We start from the raw sequence: 17,940 nt of genomic DNA on the forward strand, positions 1-17,940 counted from the left end.
CACACACAGACACCAACATTAGGGAACAAATACACACAGACCAACATTAGGGATCAAATGCACACACACAGACTTCCAAGTTAGGGATCAAATACACACACACACACACACACACACACACACACAGACTTCAATTTAGGGATCAAATACACACACACACACACAGACGTGAAAATTAGGGTTCAAATACACAAAAACACGTCAACATAAGGGATCAAATACACACACACACCCCTCCCCCCCCACACACACACACACAGACGTCAACATTATGGATCAAATACACACACTGACGTCAACATTAGGGATCAAATACACACACACACACACACACACACAGACGTCAACAATAATGATCAAATACACACACACACACACACACACACACAGACGTCAACATTAATTATCAAATACACACACACACACACACACGTAAATATCAGGGATCAAATACACACACACACACACACACGTCAACATTAGGGAACAAATACACACGCGTGCACACACACCAACATTAGGGATCAAATGCACACTCACACACACACACACACAGTCAACATTAGGGATGAAATAAACACACACACGTCAACATTAGGGATCAAACACACACACACACACACACTCGCAGATGTCAACAATATGGATCAAATGCACACACAGAGACGTCAACATTTTGGATTATACACACACACACACACACACACACAGAGACGTCAACATTAATTAGCAAATACACACACACACACACACACGTAAACATTAGGGATTAAATACACACACACACACACACAAACAGATGTCAATATGAATGATCAAATACACACACACACACTCACACATGTCAACATTTTGGATCAAATACTAACACACACTCACACAGAGACATCAACATTATGGATCAAATATAGACACACACACACACACACACACACACACAGATGTCAACATTATTGATAAAATACACACAGAAACACACGTAAACATCAGGGGTCAAATACACACACACACACAGAGACGTCAACATTTTGTATCACACACACACACACACAAACAGACGTCAACATTAATGATCAAATACACACACACAAACGTCAACATTAGGGAACAAATACACACACACACAGACGTGACAATTTGGGTTCAAATACACACACACACACACACGCGCGCACACGTCAACATTAGGGATCAAACACACACACACACACAAACTGTCAACATTAATGATCAAATTCACACAAACACACACACACACACAGACGTCAACATTAGGGAACAAATACACACACGTTAACATTAGGGATCAAATACACACACACACACACACAGACACACACACACACACACACACAGATGTCAACATTACTGATCAAATACACACAGAAACACACACGTAAACATCAGGGGTCAAGTACACACACACACACACACACACACACAGACGTCAACATTACTGATCAAATACACAGAAACACACACGTAAACATCAGGGATCAAATACACACACACACTCACACATGTCAACATTTTGGATCAAATACTAACAAACACTCACACAGAGACATCAACATTTTGTATCAAATACACACACACACACACACACACACATACACACACGTCAACAAAAGGGATCAAATTCACAAATACACACACAGACGTCAACATTAATGATCAAATACACACAGATACACACAGACATCAACATTAGGGAACAAATTCACACACACACACCAACATTAGGGATCAAATACACACACACACACAGAGACGTCAACATTAGAGATCAATCACACACACACATACGTGAAAATTAGGGTTCAAAAACACACACAAGCAGATGTCAACAATGTGGATTAAATGCACACACTCACACCAACGTCAACATTAGGGATCAAATGCGCACACACACACACACACACACACGTCAACATTAGGGAACAAAACACACACACACACACACACACACACACGTCAACATTAGGGATCAAAAACACACACACACGTCAACATTAGGGATCAAATACACACCCACACACACACGTCAACATTAAGGAACAATTACACACACACACACACGTCAACATTAAGGAACAAATACACACACACACACACACACACACGTCAACATTAGGGATCAAATACACACACACACACACACATACAGACACACACACAAACATGTCAACATTAGGGATCAAATACACAAACAAATGTCAACATTAGGGTTCAAATACACACACACACACACACACTCACGTCAACATTATAGATCAAATACACAAACACACTCCAAGATTAGGGATTAAATACACACATACACACCCACCCACACACACAAACAGACTTCAACATTAATGACCAAATTCACACACAGACGTCAACATTGGGGATCAAATACACACACACACACACACACACACACACGTCAACATTAGGGAACAAATACACACAATACACAACACAGATTTCAACATTAGGTATCAAATACACACACACACAGATGTGAAAATTGGGGTTCAAATATACACACATGTCAACATTAGGAATCAAACACACACACACACACACACACACACATACACACACAGATGACAATATTAGGGATCAAATGAGCACACACACACACAAACACAAAGTCAACATTAGTGATCAATAATACACACACAACAACATTAGGTTTCAATTACACACCCACACACCAACATTAGGGATCAAATGCACACACACACACAGACGTCAACTTTAGGGGTCAAATTCACACAAACACACACACACACACACACACACAGGCGTCAACATTAGTGATCAAATACACACACACACAGACGTCAACATCAGGGATCAAATAAATATACACACACACAAGCTCACAAACAGACATCAACATTAGTGATCAAATACACACACACACACAAACACACACTCACAAACATACACACTCACGAACACACACGTCAACATTAGGGATCAAATACACACACACAGACGTCAACATTAGGGATCAAACACACACACACACACACAGATGTCAACATTAGGGATCAAATTCAAACACACACACACACAGATGTCAACATTAGGGATCAAATTCAAACACACACACACACACATGCACAATTGGTGGCTGACTAAATACTTTTTTGCCCCACTGTATACACACACACACACACACACACACACGCTCACACACAGACATCAACATTAGCGATCAAATACACACACACGCAGACGTCAACATTAGGTTTCAAGTGCACACACACACACACACGCTCACACACAGACATCAACATTAGTGATCAAATATACACACACGTGTACACACAAACACACACACTGACGAACACACACGCACACAGACGTCAAAGCCCCATATACTACCCACCATTGCGACCTGTACGCTCTCGTTGGCTGGCCCTCGCTTCATACTCGTCGCCAAACCCACTGGCTCCATGTCATCTACAAGACCCTGCTAGGTGAAGTCCCCCCTTATCTCAGCTCGCTGGTCACCATAGCATCTCCCACCTGTAGCACACGCTCCAGCAGGTATATCTCTCTAGTCACCCCCAAAACCAATTCTTTCTTTGGCCGCCTCTCTTTCCAGTTCTCTGCTGCCAGTGACTGGAACAAACTACAAAAATCTCTGAAACTGGAAACACTTATCTCCCTCACTAGCTTTAAGCACCAACTGTCAGAGCAGCTCACAGATTACTGCACCTGTACATAGCCCACCTATAATTTAGCCCAAACAACTACCTCTTTCCCAACTGTATTTTATTTATGTATTTATTTTGCTCCTTTGCACCCCATTATTTTTATTTCTACTTTGCACATTCTTCCATTGCAAAACTACCATTCCAGTGTTTTACTTGCTATATTGTATTTACCTTGCCACCATGGCCTTTTTTGCCTTTACCTCCCTTCTCACCTCATTTGCTCACATTGTATATAGACTTGTTTATACTGTATTATTGACTGTATGTTTGTTTTACTCCATGTGTAACTCTGTGTCGTTGTATCTGTCGAACTGCTTTGCTTTATCTTGGCCAGGTCGCAATTGTAAATTTGCCTACCTGGTTAAATAAAGGTAAAATAAAAAATAAAATAAACATTATAGATCAAATACACACGCTCACACACAGACATCAACATTAGTGATCAAATATACACACACGTGTACACACAAACACACACACTGACGAACACACACGCACACAGACGTCAACATTAGAGATCAAATACACACAAGCTCACACACAGACATCAACATTAGTGATCAAATATATACACACACAGACGTCAACAATAGGGATCAAATATATACACAGACGTCAACATTAGTGATCAAATACACACACACACACACACACGTGTACTCACACACACACAAACACACACGCACACAGACGTCAACATTAGGGATCAAATTCACACACACAGACGTCAACATTAGTGATCAAATACACACACACGCACGTGTACACACACAAACACACACACTGACAAACACACACGCACACAGACGTCAACATTAGGGATCTAATACACACACACACACACTGACAAACACACACGCACACAGACGTCAACATTAGGGATCTAATACACACACACACACACTGACAAACATACACGCACACAGACGTCAACATTTGGGATCAAATCCGGTTCAAGTCCTCTAGACACTTACTGACATCTGAGAACCTAAAGGCTGGAAACTTGGATTTTACTTCTTTGGATCTTAGAATATAGCAGACTGGTTTCAAAATAGGAGAGAAACTCTGTCCTATTCATCCATGGAGAAAGGTAGCTTGAGGAATATGATGTGGGCTCAGTGTGATTGCTCAGGCTGTGTGATGGCTGTATCATACATTGTTTCAGAGATACAACAGCTGTGTGGTTGTCTGCTTACTGGTAATCACAGCTCACTCCCTGTGTTTTCCCCGTACTGTGCAGATAGAAAACATGTTTACTCTTGCGGCGGCATTGAACGTGTCATTAGTGTGTTGTACTTCATCTCTAACTCTACACCAGGAGGTTTTATAGTGACCAACAGACCAGGGAAAATACTCTGACCAGGGAAAATACTCTGACCAGGGAAAATACTCTGACCAGGTGAAATTGTTTTGAGATTGTCACTCAGCACAGAGATCTTAATTGAGTTTTGCATGTCACTTCTCTCATGAGAAGTTTTTTGAAAAATAAAGTTTGAATTGGTTTGAAGATACGAGAACACCCATCTTGCTTTGCTCACCTGTGCCGTGTTTCTTCCCCAGGAATTGTGGCCCCAGGCGGGGCGGGCTCCTAGAGCACGTGTTCAGAGCGGACTGCCTTCCAGGCTCCTGCCATCAGGCCTGTCTTTCTAGCTCTCTGTGGCCCCCAGCTCGGCCCTGGCCCCTGCAGAGGGAGGGAGAGATGAAGGCAAAGCACATCATTTGACAAACTCACTTCGATAGTCCTACCAAAACTAGGTGAATATTAGTTTTAATCCTCAGCTTCATCTTTCACTGTTCATGCACCTTGGTTGGAAAGCGAGGTAGAGATTTAGTATTATTTTCCTTCTGCGCTGTAGTGTCATACGCAGGGTTTGTAAAGCAGTCCAGCAAGCCACTCTAAACACAGGAAAGGCCAGTGTGTTATAATGACACCGTTACATACATACACCTGATACACAGGATGGGCTACGTGTTGGGTTTTATGGTACGGTGTTGGACCTGTGGGTTTTATGGTACGGTGTTAGACCTGTGGGTTTTATGGTACGGTGTTAGACCTGTGGGTTTTTTTGTACGGTGTTGGACCTGTGGGTTTTATGGTACGGTGCTGGACCTGTGGGTTTTATGGTACGGTGTTTGACCTGTGGGTTTTATTGTACGGTGTTGGACCTATGGGTTTTATGGTACGGTGTTGGACCTGTGGGTTTTATTGTACGGTGTTGGACCTGTGGGTTTTATGGTACGGTGCTGGACCTGTGGGTTTTATGGTACGGTGCTGGACCTGTGGGTTTTATGGTACGGTGCTGGACCTGTGGGTTTTATGGTACGGTGCTGGACCTGTGGGTTTATGGTACGGTGTTGGACCTGTGGGTTTTATGGTACGGTGTTGGACCTGTGGGTTTTATGGTACAGTGTGGAATCCACAGGTTTATAGAAAACAGTAAATAGGTTTCGTTGGAACCACAGTGAGACATAACAGCACATATTCCCTACATGCTGAGGTGGTATACTGTCTGTATTAGGGTTTCCCATCTGAAAACTGTGAACTAGATTTGGGTCTTCGAGTATTAAACTCAATGACTATGCCACAGCCATTTTCCCAGATCTGTGAACATAACACTCAACCCTCTCTCGGTATTGCTCCCATAGGACTCCCAAAAACATTCCAGGGCTCATCTAAATGAGACCTTTGTCTCGGTGGGACTGGTAAAATAAATACATTGCAGTGTAATCCCTCTACCCCCCCCCTTTCCTAGAGGCAGTATTGTAAGGATGGTGCAGAGCCATGTGGGCAGAGAGAGAGAGAGAGCTAGTTACACACCACACAGCTCCTCTCCAACAACACCTTGTTACTGTCACACAGTCTAACTGCCACTAGAAATCAACCATACAGAACACATACTCATCCCTATAGAACACACATGCTCATCCCTATAGAACACACATGCTCATCCCTATAGAACACACATGCTCATCCCGATAGAACACACATGCTCATCCCTATAGAACACACATGCTCATCCCTATAGAACACACATGCTCATCCCTATAGAACACACATGCTCATCCCTATAGAACACACATACTCATCCCTATAGAACACACATGCTCATCCCTATAGAACACATAACACACATACTCATCCCTATAGAACACACATGCTCATCCCTATAGAACACACATGCTCATCCCTATAGAACACACATGCTCATCCCGATAGAACACACATGCTCATCCCTATAGAACACACATGCTCATCCCTATAGAACACACATGCTCATCCCTATAGAACACACATGCTCATCCCTATAGAACACACATGCTCATCCCTATAGAACACACATGCTCATCCCTATAGAACACACATACTCATCCCTATAGAACACACATGCTCATCCCTATAGAACACACATACTCATCCCTATAGAACACACATACTCATCCCTATAGAACACACATGCTCATCCCTATAGAACACACATGCTCATCCCTATAGAACACACATACTCATCCCTATAGAACACACATGCTCATCCCTATAGAACACACATGCTCATCCCTATAGAACACACATACTCATCCCTATAGAACACACATACTCATCCCTATAGAACACACATGCTCATCCCTATAGAACACATAACACACATACTCATCCCTATAGAACACACATACTCATCCCTATAGAACACACATACTCATCCCTATAGAACACATACTCATCCCTATAGAACACATAACACACATACTCATCCCTATAGAACACACATACTCATCCCTATAGAACACACATACTCATCCCTATAGAACACACATGCTCATCCCTATAGAACACATAACACACATACTCATCCCTATAGAACACACATGCTCATCCCTATAGAACACACATGCTCATCCCTATAGAACACATAACACACATACTCATCCCTATAGAACACACATGCTCATCCCTATAGAACACACATACTCATCCCTATAGAACACATAACATACATACTCATCCCTATAGAACACACATGCTCATCCCTATAGAACACACATGCTCATCCCTATAGAACACACATGCTCATCCCTATAGAACACACATACTCATCCCTATAGAACACACATGCTCATCCCTATAGAACACACATGCTCATCCCTATAGAACACACATACTCATCCCTTTAGAACACAGAACACACATGCTCATCCCTATAGAACACACATACTCATCCCTATAGAACACAGAACACACATACTCATCCCTATAGAACACACAGGCACACAATGGCTACAACAGCTACAGTAGACACACCTCACCAGACAGTAGTTCTCCTGAGGTTAGACACATGTATGGATGAAGAGGCAAAGAATTTAGCAGAGATGGTTGTAATATCTTCCCAGAGAATAGCTTTGTGCTTTGTGCTGCGAGTTCATCAGCATAGTCACAGTCAGAAAGGAGACACAAGTAATGCAGATTGTCAGTGCAGCATCAGCTCAATAGCCTTGAACCTTGAAAGATTTCTATCCTACTTTACTGTATACACTGAGTGGACAAAACATTAAACACAACTTCCTGATACACCCCCTTCTGCCCTCAGAACAGCCTCTGTACGTCGGGCATGGACTCTACAAGGTGTCGGAAGCATTCCATAGGGATGCTGGCCTTTGTTGACTCCAATGCTTCCCACAGTTGTGTCAAGTTGGCTGGATGTCCTTTGGGTGGTGGACCATTCTTGATACACACGGGAAACTTTTGAGCCTGAAAAACCCAGCAGCGTTGTGATTCATGCCACTAACTGGTGCGCATGGCAGCTACTACCATACCCCGTTCAAAGGCACTTAAATCTTTTGTCTTGCCCAGTTCAATGACACACATACACAATCCATGTCGCAATTGTCTTGAGGCTTAAAAATCCTTCTTTATCCCGTGTTCTCCCCTTCATCTACATTGATTTGAAATGAATTTAACAAGTGACATCAATAAGGAATCATAGCTTTCACCTGGATTCACCTGGTCAGTCTATGTCATGGAAAGAGCAGGTGTTCTTAATGTTTTGTACACTCAGTGTGTAATAGCCATGTTTGTCTTTCTCACAGGGGAAGACACATTTTGCCAAACTAATATGGAAATCTTAATGAAAGATTCTGCTACACCCTTCTTGTTTTCAGTTGCATACCATTCCCTGAATCTTTGAGACCATGTAGTAAAGTTACACCATGACCAGAATGCTGTTTAAGACTGTGGAAGGCACCATAGTTCTTCATCTGTATGCTGAATATGCATGCATGCAACGATAAACATGCGTTTTTTTTGCTGTGTCACTGTAGAGGAATTACACCCAGTCATTGATGTGGTTTGTTAGTTCAGAATAGCACGGCCCACCCACAACCACTGACCTCTAATGGAGCTCTAATGGAGTCAGTCCATTTAATGAATTCTGTCTGGCATGACTGACAACCAGACCCTGGTGACAAAGACAATCCACCATCTGCAGCTCGGGAAACAACCCCCCCCCCCTCCCCCTTCCCTGAAAACGTTTGCTTCATTCATATGGTAAAAGTCACACAGTGCCTCTGGTAACCTGAGCCTGTCAGCCCAGCTCCCATTCAGAGCCGTCGGGAGTAGAGTGAGCTGTGGCCCCGATGTCTTTATCTGAGGGCCACCTCTGGGCTTTGAATGACGTGCTGCTCAGTGCGTTGCTGAGGGCATTCTTGCGGAACTGCTCACAGCAGAGCCTGACATACGTACACTCTTAGAAAAAAAATATCATATCTAGAACCTAAAAGGGTTCTTCGGCTGTCCCCATAGGAGAATCATTTGAAGAACCCTTTTTGGTTCCAGTTAGAACCCCTTAAAAAGTGTTTTACCTCCTACGGGGATAGCCGACTAACCCTTTTTTCTAAGATTGTAGCAGGGCTGTTTGGGGACGAGCACGAAGAACCATATGGATACTGGGAATAGTCTTTACCCTGATGACCCAGAGTAAGTTTCACGTTTTAAAGTACGTGAGCATAATATATTGAGGGTCAGTCAGTTCTAGTACCATATTTACAATGTGCAGGGATACTGGCTCGATGTAGATGTAGGTACTGTATTTATAGGGGTAAGGTGACTAGTATCAGGATATATGATAAAACTAGTAGCAGCAGTGTATATGATGATTGTACGTGAGTGGGTGTGTGTAGAGTCAGTATAAATGTATGTGAGTGTCGGTGTGCGAGTGAGCGTGTAGGGCCCTGTGAGTGAGCGTGTAGGGCCCTGTGAGTGCGTGTGTAGGGCCCTGTGAGTGTGCACAGAGTGTAAAAATAAAATACAAGGGTAGCTAAGATAGTCTGTGTAGCCATTCTGTTAGCTATTTACTGTAGTTATCATAGTTAGGGGCTCCAGAGTGGCACCGCGGTCTAAGGCACTGCTAGAGGCGTCATTACAGACCCTGATTCGATTCGAGGCTGTATCACAACCGGCCGTGATTGGGAGTCCCATAGGGTGGCGCACAATTGGCCCAGCATCATTCAGGTTTGGGTTTGGCCCGGGGTAGGCCATCATTGTAAATAAGAATTTGTTCCTAACTGACTTGCCTAGTTAAATAAAGGTGAAATAGTTTCATGCTGTTTGAGACTGATGACTGTTCTCTTCTTTTATCAGATTTTTTCCCCAAAGTGACTGACCAAGAGATACAGTATATTGCAATGCTTCATAAAGGTTTGGCAGATGCTAGACAAAATATTTTTTATCCTAATCAGTGAATCCGTCTGTGATAATGGTTTCAACATAACATTCCTGGGGTGTGATCATTCATTTCTGATTTCTCCCCTCCTGATACTCCCATTGGGAAACTAGACTTTCCTGGAGAACTGAACCTACTGTAAAGTATGTTACACCCTGCTTGAAAGATGTCTGTCTCAGTGACAACAAAGCCAGTGTCAGACAAAATACACACACACACACACACACACACAGGGCCGGCACTCGTCTTTTGGGGGCCTTAGGTGAGAATTGCACCCATTTTGCCGTGGGGTGAAGAGTTTTTAAAGTACATTTCCTGCAATTCTATACATTTTACCATGACTTATGCCATGTGAAGGATTGAGTGAGATTGACTAACTAAATCGATGCCCTGCGTGCCCGGTCGGTATTCGGCCATGATTACTACATGTTTAGATAGCTGGCAAGACTAATTTACCAATCCAAAAAATTGTTAGGTGACATGGCTAATTTAGTGACTGACATAACAAGAGAAACTGCTGATTGGCAACCAAATTTCAAACATGCATCTTGTGTATTCTATTATAACTCTCAACTAGCAGCCTGGGGTCCTAAGCGACCGCTTATGCCTGGAGCTGGCACTACACACACACACACACGTCACACATATACACACACACACATACAAAACACCAAGTGACACTGTAGGAGGGGAGATTATGAGTTGGTGTGAGAGAATGATCGCTGTAACCTCATCAGTCTTCACTGGTGGGTCAAATATTCCATTGGCCAATGCCCCTTAATGCAATAACTGTGTCAGGTCTTTTCTCACCACACTACCTGACCAGGAATGAAGCTGGGTCGTAGTGATACACTTCAACTAGGATTCTAACAAAATGCCTGGCCCTAGTCGAGATTCAATTGTCTACTCATAGGCTTAATCAGCTGGTGTACGGGACTGACCATGCTCAGACAGCAGTGCCAGGTTCAAAACAGGACTGGATAAGAAATAACCATGTTATACCAGGTCAAAATCTTCCGCACATGGTCTGAATGGATCAACTCTACTGTGGTAGCACTCATTCCTTTGAATATAAATTATTTATTTTTACCTTTATTTAACTAGGCAAGTCAGTTAAGAACAAATTCTTATTTACAATGACAGCCTACTGGGGAACAGTGGGTTAACTGCCTTGTTCAGGGGCAGAACGATAGGTTTTTACCTTGACAGCTTGGGGATTCGAACTTGCAACTTTTCGGTTACAACGCTCTAACCACTAGGCTACCCTGCCGCCCCAGTAAATCTCAATTAGGTGTCCGCTCTGAAGATGGTTTGGTGGGATGACACTGTGGTCTGTTAGAACCTGAGATACATTTGCATGTCTTTAAGGCCCAGTGCAGTCAAAAACATGATTTTCCTGTGTTTTCAGGCCATGCTAGAGCTGCCCAGTCAACTGTAAGTGCTGTTATTGTGAAGTGGAAACGTCTGGAGCAACAACAGCTAGGCGCGAAGTGTTAGGCCACACAAGCTCAACGAACGGGACCGCAGAGTGCTGAAGTGCGTAAAAAATCATCTGTCCTCGATTGGCTGGAGTGGTGTAGAGCTCGCCGCCATTGGACTCTGGAGCAGTTGAAATGCGTTCTCTGGAGTGAAGAATCACGCTTCACAATCTGGCAGTCCAAGGGACGACTCTGTATACATACTTTTGGTCATGTAGTGTATATTTCCACACTGAGGTTGGAATAATACTGTGAAAATTATGACAATGCCTGTTGGAAAAGAGCTGTTTGAAAAGACCACGTGAAATTTCAGCCTGTTTTGATAGGATGGAGTTTTGGCCTGCCTGGTGACCTCAAACAGGCGGTAAATTAGTTAATAAACCAACAAGAGAGTTCCAAACCTCTGCCAATAACAGCTATTTTTCTGTTTTTTCTTTTTGACAATTTGAATTGTTAACCATCACAGTAAGGTATTTAATTGTTACCCAGAAATTATTTGATATTGAGAAAGAAACGGCTACATTGAACGTTTTTAAGGCCTGCCAGGCTTGGCTTTAGACGCAGACAGGGACTTAGTCATCTGAGTTACTGTCATTACATCATTACAATACGTTTTGGCACATTACTTTAACTTGACCCTGATTATAAAAGGAGAAGTTAACAAATACTTTTACTGAATCAAGAGAAAGGAATAATGAGGAATTATCATTGGCACAACCAAACACAAAACTAAAGCTGTTTTGAAATTGTAGGATGACGAATCGAGACACCTACCTGTGTATTTCTCAATGTGTGTAAAAGTCATAATTATTTCAGCCTTACAGATTTAGGAGATTAATTGAAGACAGTTTGCTACAGCAGGAAATGTATCCTACAGCAACAGGAAATGTGAATGATTTTTTTTGTAGGGGTTGATTTTAAATTTTGTATTTATTTCATCTTTATTTAACCAGGTAGGCTAGTTGAGAACAAGTTCTCATTTGCAACTGTGACCTGGCCAAGATAAAGCATAGCAATTCGACGCATACAACAACACAGAGTTAGACATGAAATAAACAAAACATACAGTCAATAATACAGTAGAAAAAAAGTATATATACAGTGACTGCAAATGAGGTAAGGGAGTTAGGGCAATAAACAGGCCATGGTGGCGAAGTAAATACAATACAGCAATTAAACACTGGAATGGTAGATGTGCAGAAGATTAATGTGCAAGTAGAGATACTGGGGTGCAAAGGAGCAAGATAAATAAGTAAATACAGTATGGGGATGAGGTAGATAGATGGGCTGTTTACAGGTGCAGTAATCTGTGAGCTGCTCTCACAGCTGGTGCTTAAAGCTAGTGAGGGAGATATGAGTCTCCAGCTTCAGTGATTTTTGCAGTTCGTTCCAGTCATTGGCAGCAGAGAACTGGAAGGAAAGGCGACCAAAGGAGGAATTGGCTTTGGGGGTGACCAGTGAGATATACCTGCTGGAGCGTGTGCTACGAGTGGGTGCTGCTATGGTGACCAGTGAGCTGAGATAAGGCGGGGCTTTACCTAGCAGAGACAACCTGTAGCCAGTGGGTTTGGTGACAAGTATGAAGCGAGGCCCAACCAACAAGAGCGTACAGGTCGCAGTGGTGGGTAGTGTATGGGGATTTGGTGACAAAATGGATGGCACAGTGGTAGACTGCATCCAGTTTGTTGAGTAGAGTGTTGGAGGCTATTTTATAGATTTGATCGATTGAATAGCATGCATTTAGTTTTACTTGCATTTAAGAGCAGTTGGAGGCCACTGAAGGAGAGTTGTATGGCATTGAAGCTCGTCTGGAGGTTTGTTAAGACAGTCTCCAAAGAGGGGCCAGAAGTATACAGAATGGTGTCGTCTGCGTAGAGGTGGATCAGAGAATCACCAGCAGCAAAAGCGACATCATTGATGTATACAGAGAAGAGTCGGCCCGAGAATTGAACCCTGAGGCACACCCATAGAGACTGCCAGAGGTCCGGACAACAGGCGCTGATACGTTTTAAAGTGAGAATTCCAAACTTTAGAAGACTTTTATAAACCTTGAATACATTACAAGTCAGAATTTCCTACCGTGCAGAAAAATTCTCAGCAAAAAAAGAGTGCTCAAATTAAGATTGTACGACTAAACGGGATTCTGTTTTCTCCATTGTGAAGCCAAACCCTGGACAAGAACGCAGGAGAACTGACTGCATCAGGCAGGAGAACAAAATGAATGTCCTGGGGAGAATCTCAATTCGATTTTCTTGATTCCTGGCGTCCTCCCCTCTGTCCTCTCCTTGCTCTTTTCGAAAAAGTCAAAGGTAATTGAGGAGAGGAAACGTGGGAACAAATGCTCTTGTATGAAATGACTCTCCTTCTCTAGTGTGTCATATGACAACCGCAAATTACGTTTACAGAGGTGGAATCCCAAAATACATGTGCTTAGTGGTAAAAAAAATAAATGTAGCTAGTTGTGCAAGACATTTTACAGAGAAAAGAAGCATATGGTTTTTAATAAATGTTTGCATGGGAGATTTTAAAACTCTTCCAAGATCGGATACACCTGAGCAATCGGGGATAGGAGCAAACTCCTCCATTCACCTATTTAACGAATTGACACTCCAGTTGGTGACCAGTTTGGTTTCCGAGTCATGGAGGAGAGGGGGATGGAGGAGACTAAGACAGGACAGACGTTTGCCCTATTGAGAATTTACCCAGATCTCACCAACAAGTAGAGCATGCTCCTTGATCATTATTCTTTTGTTGTCTGTGGCTCAACAATCAATCAACCATTCAGACAATAGTTTATCATGTGACATTAACATCCTGGACTTCCTGACAGGCTGCCTCCAGGTGGTGAGGGTAGGCAACAACACATCTGCCACATTGGGGCGGCAGGTAGCCTAGTGGTCAGAGCATTGGACTAGTAACCGAAAGGGATCGAATCCCTGAGCTGACAAGGTAAAAAAAATCTGTCGTTCTGCCCCTGAACAAGGCAGTTAACCCACTGTTCCTAGGACATCATTGAAAATAAGAATTTGTTCTTAACTGACTTGCCTAGTTAAATAAAAGGTATAAAATAAAATTGACCTTCAACACAGGGGCGCCTCAGGGGACTGTGCTTAGTCCCCCCTGTACTCCCTGTATACCCACAACAGTGTGGCCATGCAGGACTCCAACACCATCATTCAGTTTGCGGATGACACAACTGTAGTAGGCCTGATCACCAACCGTCAGAGACCTGTCAGTCCCAGGACGACAACCTCTTCCCTCAATGTCAGCAAGACAATGGAGCTGATCGTGGACTGCAGGAAACGGAGGGGCGAGCACCCTGCATTTACATTGACGGGGCTGGGGTGGAGTAGGTTGAGAGCTTCAAAGTTCCTCAGTGTCCACATAACTAAGGATCTATTATGGTCTATTATGGTCCACACACACCAACACAGTTTTGAAGAGGGCACAGCAATGCCTCTTTCTTCTGGAAAAGGCTGAAAAGATTTGGCGTGGGCCCTCAGATCCTCAAAGTTCTATAGCTGCACCATTGAGAGCATCTTGACTGGCTGCATCCCTGCTTGGTATGGTAACTGCTTAGCATCTGGCCGCAAAGTGCTACAGATGGTAGTGCAGTACAACAGTGCAACACTGGGTCCAAGCTCCCTGCTATCCAGGACCTCTATACCAGCAGATGTCAGAGGAAGGCCATAAACATTTTCAAAGACTCCAGCCACCCTAGTCACAGACTGTTCTCTCTGCTACCGCACAGCAAGCGGTACTGATGCACCAAGTCTGGAACCAACAGGACCCTGAACAGCTTCTACCCCCCAAACCATAAGACTGCTAAATAGTTAGTACAGGTTAGTACATGGTTAACTTTTTAACTATCTGCATTGACCCTTTTTGCACTAACTTTTTTGACTCACGGCTGCTACTCTTTATTACCCCGTACCCCTGCACATCGACTCGGTTCTGGTACCCTGTGTTTATATAGCCAAGCTATCGTTACTCATTGTGTATTTATTATTACTTTTATTATTACATTTCTCTATTTTCTCTATTTTCTTTCTCTCTGCATTGTTGGGAAGGGCCCTTAAGTGAACATTTCACTGTTAGTCTACACCTGTTTATGAAGCAAGTGACGAATACAATTAGATTTTATTTGACATGTGGAAGAGAATTCTAAATTCCTATTGTTGTGGGTGTGCTGCTGCTCCTACTGTGCTGCTTTTAAAACAAGGTAATACATTTTGTTTACATTTTTATTTATCCTACCATAACTCACATGAGCAATAAGACAGAAACATAAGTACGACGTACAATTTAAATACAATGATGTTTGCTTGGCGTTTATTCTAGACAAATACATTTACACGAGCAATGGTATGGATGAATTTCAACCAAGAATGGTATGTTATCATAAACGGCTTCATCTTTTAACAAGGACTGAAGCAAAACGGCTCATCTCAACTGAAGCCCTGATTTGGAAAACTGTTTTTCTACCTGCTCCAGCTTGTCCAGGAGTTGGGAAATTGAGTTGACTTTCCTTTGCCCTCTGGTGATTTATTGAGTTTGAACATTCTAAGAACGATAATAGCAGGCAATTGAAGCATACCCTTCACCATTTTCTTGACAACCGTCTTGTTTTATCTAGTTGGGGCGAAAGGCACGATAACTCTGTGGGAAATCATCTTAAATATGACAATTCCAGAGAGGGAAATTGGCAGGATGTTTTGATTCAGTGCAGATGTGTGAGAGTGGAGGAAGGAGAATGGCGTCTGGGCCTGCTGCAGGCCAAAGAGGACCTGTAGTAATCAGCTGCAGGACAGCTCTGTGTTCCAGCACACTGGCTCTGGCTGTTGTCTTGTGGAAGTGGGCTGTAGTCCAATGCATCCGCTGGTCTCACAGATTGAGCCATTATTTACTATTCCATTCAGAATACCAAGAAACCAAAATCAACAAATGGGACTGTGAAGACCTGAAGATCATGTGCAAAGTGTCTGTTTAGAAATGTCTCTGCAAAGAGCAAGTTTAGAACTGTCTCATACAGTAAAACAGGCCTGCATTTTGCTGTCTACTGCAAGACAGTTGTGATGTCTGCAATAAAATAAAAGTTTGATGAAATCTATAATTTGGTAGACCTAAGAAAACAGGCATCAGAATAAACACCTGTATCTTTCCTTCTGCCATTTGTCCTTAGATGTTTTCGTGTTGAAAACACAATTCAGCAATAAAGAAACATGAAAGTTCAAGCTGGAGTGTACCAGAAACTTGTATGGAGCTGGTGTTTGACTAGGACAGTTTCATTAGTCACTGATGGCTGTGTTTGTTCTCTGTGCCGGGACGGAACACAGCTGACCCCTGTCTCCGTACACACTGTCACTTTATACACATTAGCCTCCCTGGAACACAGCTGTCAACAAGAAGATGACCAATAACTACAACCATAATAATACTTAGCAAAACACATGCAAGGCTTTGTTTTTCTGCTGTAAGTTATATGTTTACATCAGTAACTAGATGGTTAAGATTTAAAGATTAGTACAGATTTTTCCATCCCCCTGGCATCATCATGTCTTCCTCTCCTGTCCCTATGCCTAGGTAGGAAAGGCAACTCTCTAGCACATTGCTCAACTAAAACAAATAGTAACACACATTTTGTCAACATGAATTTAGTTGGTAGATGTGCTCCAGTTTAACCAAATGGAAAGAGTCTTCGCATAAATAAAGTCTCTCATATCATTCCACTGAATGATGTCAATGAAGTAAATAAGGCAGAGAGCATCCTGTATCTCACAGCCAATACTCTAGTGTATTTTAAAGTGTATATCTTGGACCATGGCAGCCATGAGGCCACTTTAGGCCCATTCAAGTCCAACTAGGTCACAATGTTTTGCTTTGAAATGATGGAGGTTCCATCTGTTTACACCTTTTTTTCCTCTGTGGCTTGAATTGGCAGTCAGTCGGCGGCTTCAAAGAGTCTGTCCCAGATTGCATGTTGCTTTATGACTGCGAGCCGTGTCGGGAGGAAAGCATTGTTTGTTATGGTCT

General features: G+C 42.8%; 1 protein-coding gene across 1 annotated transcript in view; it reads right to left on the reverse strand.

Annotated features, from left to right (window-relative positions):
* Positions 1-17,940, reverse strand: part of LOC118940497 (nerve growth factor-like) — a 37,151-nt gene that overhangs the window by 7,095 nt on the left and 12,116 nt on the right. The window contains exon 2 of the mRNA XM_036950752.1: positions 5,255-5,397. The gene's annotated coding sequence lies outside the window, so the exon portion shown is untranslated. The remainder of the gene's footprint in view (positions 1-5,254; positions 5,398-17,940) is intronic.

This window comes from Oncorhynchus mykiss, chromosome 17 (assembly GCF_013265735.2).
Source record: "Oncorhynchus mykiss isolate Arlee chromosome 17, USDA_OmykA_1.1, whole genome shotgun sequence".
Taxonomy (NCBI): domain Eukaryota; kingdom Metazoa; phylum Chordata; class Actinopteri; order Salmoniformes; family Salmonidae; genus Oncorhynchus; species Oncorhynchus mykiss.